The sequence below is a fragment of the Schistocerca americana genome, chromosome 3, assembly GCF_021461395.2.
Source record: "Schistocerca americana isolate TAMUIC-IGC-003095 chromosome 3, iqSchAmer2.1, whole genome shotgun sequence".
NCBI classification, from domain to species: domain Eukaryota; kingdom Metazoa; phylum Arthropoda; class Insecta; order Orthoptera; family Acrididae; genus Schistocerca; species Schistocerca americana.
The window spans coordinates 946,975,473-946,978,360 of NC_060121.1; positions in this window are offsets into that span (position 1 = coordinate 946,975,473).

A 2,888-nucleotide genomic window follows, 5' to 3' on the forward strand; every position below is an offset into this window, starting at 1 on the left:
TAATAGACAGTACTATATATACATACTAGTGTTTCGTGGTAAACTGATGCTATTTTAAAAAGCTAAGTCTCAAACACGTACACATAACACTGAGAAACGTTGAAATACGATAATAAGCGGTGTTCCACTCGTAAATATGGATATTTTCTGAAATGATATTAAAATATAGAACCAAATGGTTTACCCAAATGGGCAATGATACTGTCTCACATAATAATCAAATGGCTATGAGCATATAACATTGACGAATGTTTTGGTTTTATACACTCTCGCACAAGATAATCTTACAACACAGCACCTATAAAATTCATTTCTAGTTAATAAGAAAACATCGATAATTTGTACTTACAGACGCAGTTATCCAGTGTCAATTAATATAATAGGTATGACTGACAAGCAGAAAACAACGTTTCAAAAAAAGGTATTTTCGTAAATTTACAGCAAATTAAGTGATGTCATTTGTTACATATTTACATGCCACTTCACAATACAATAACACAAATGCACTTTGTCCACATGTGTGCAATGTCTGCAGAATCAGTCATAAGATTCGCCATAACCTAACAACCACAATATAAATCCATGGCGCCTATTTCGTATTAACCACAAAACTTCTAAATACCAAAGATGGCATGCCGAATAAAACCATTAACACATTGTACAGTATCGATCTTTACTTGTGTCGAAAACTGTCCGAATTGTAGTCGTATCACAGCATCTTCAGTATCGAGAGTTCACGTAAATATTATCCCAACAATAACAACAACAATATTAAAATTCAAAGATAATCAAATCGATTAGGATCGATATACGGAAAAACAAACCTTCAGGCGGATAAGACTGGACTGCCTTAAGGAGTGGTTTGAGTTTCAGTTTGGTGTGTAACATGACAACATGTGAACGTATTTTGTGCGTCTTATAAGAAACATGAACGAAGTCGTTACCGTATACCAAAGTACTTTTGATCTGCTAATACCAGGTAACTACAATTGTGACCCCGACGTATTAGATATTTCACAACTCTTTTGGAACACGTGAGGCAGTACTGACCCTACCACTTATCTTAGAAAATAGATTACGGAAATGCACACCTACGTATCTAGCTTTTGACAATGTTGACTGGAATACTCTCTTTCAAATTCTGAAGGTGGCAGGGGTAAAATACAGGGAGCGAAAGGGCTATTTACAATTTGTACACAAACCAGATGGCAGTTATAAGAGTCGAGGGGCATGAAAGGGAAGTAGTAATTGGGAAGGGAGTGAGACAGGGATGTAGCCGATCCCCGATGTTATTCAATCTGTATATTGAGCAAGCAGTAAAGGAAACAAAAGAAAAATTCGGAGTAGGTATTAAAATCCGTGGAGAAGAAATAAAAACTTTGAGGTTCGCCAATGACATTGTAATTCTGTCAGAGATAGCAAAGGACCTCGAAGAGCAGCTGAACGGAATGGACAGTGTCTTGAAAGAAGGATATAAGATGAAAATCAACAAAAGCAAAACCAGGATAATGGTATGTAGTCGAATTAAGTCGGGTGATGCTGAGGGGATTAGATTAGGAAATGAGACACTTAAAGTAGTAAATGAGTTTTGCTATTTGGGTAGCAAAATAACTGATGATGATCGAAGTAGAGAGGATATAAAATGCAGACTGGCAATGGCAAGGAAAGCATTCCTGAAGAAGAAAAATTTGTTAACATCGAGTATAGATTTAAGTGTCAGGAAGTCGTTTCTGAAAGTATTTGTATGGAGTGTAGCCATGTATGGAAGTGAAATGTGGACGATAAATAGTTTAGACAAGAAGAGCATAGAAGCTTTCGAAATGTGGTGCTACAGAAGAAAGCTGAAGATTAGATGGGTAGATCACATAACTAATGAGGAGGTATTGAATACAATTGGAGAGAAGAGAAATTTGTGGCACAACTTGATTAGCAGAAGGGTTGGTTGGTAGGGCATATTCTGTGGCATCAAGGGATCACCAATTTAGTACTGGAGGGCAGCGTGGAGGGTAAAAATCGTAGAGGGAGACCAAGAGACGAATACACTAAACAGATTCAGAAGGATGTAGGTTGCAGTAGGTAGTGGAAGATGAAGAAGCTTGCACAGGATAGAGTAGCATGAAGAGCTGCATCAAACCAGTCTCTGTACTGTGCCGTTCCAACGGCGTGACGTGTGCCTGAAGTTCACTACTGTGCTTGCAACAACTGCACAGCTGCACCAGATGTGCACTAAATGTACTATGGTATCGCGAATGTTCCAAAAACTGTCGCTGTTCAAATCTGCCAAATTGATACCCTTCCAACAAGTGGTTAGTGACAAGTCAGTGAGATCAGGAACCATTCCCAATTTACCAGCATTCCAGCGTAGCCAACCACACACTTGGTTCCAAACAGTCAAATTAATTCTACAAAGTTACGGAATAACAGACAATACAAACAAGTTCGTATCTGTGCTGAACATTTTAGATGAACATTCTCATCTAGTGATGTCATTGCCTCTCCACCTACGTGAAACAGGTTTTGATACGACAGAAAAGGCTTTATTGTTACGTATGTCGAAGGTATCTGAACGACAAATATGCCAGGTCTTCTACGAAAAAGAAATCGGAAACAGAACGCCATCTCAGCTATGGAGGCACCTTAGTCAAAACATAGAATCCGACATGTTTTTGAAAGACACCATGTGGACAGTATAAATACTCAAACTTTCACTTTCACTACAGTCCATGTTTATTTCTAAGGAACAGGAATCTATAGAGATCAAACTGCACTTGGACGTAGAATTCATGCAGTACTGCAGTTAAAAACAAGTCAGATTCGAGCAGCAGATATATTCCTCATGCTACACAGTCAGCCACGTTTTTGCAGCAAGAGGGATGCGGCCTTGTGCA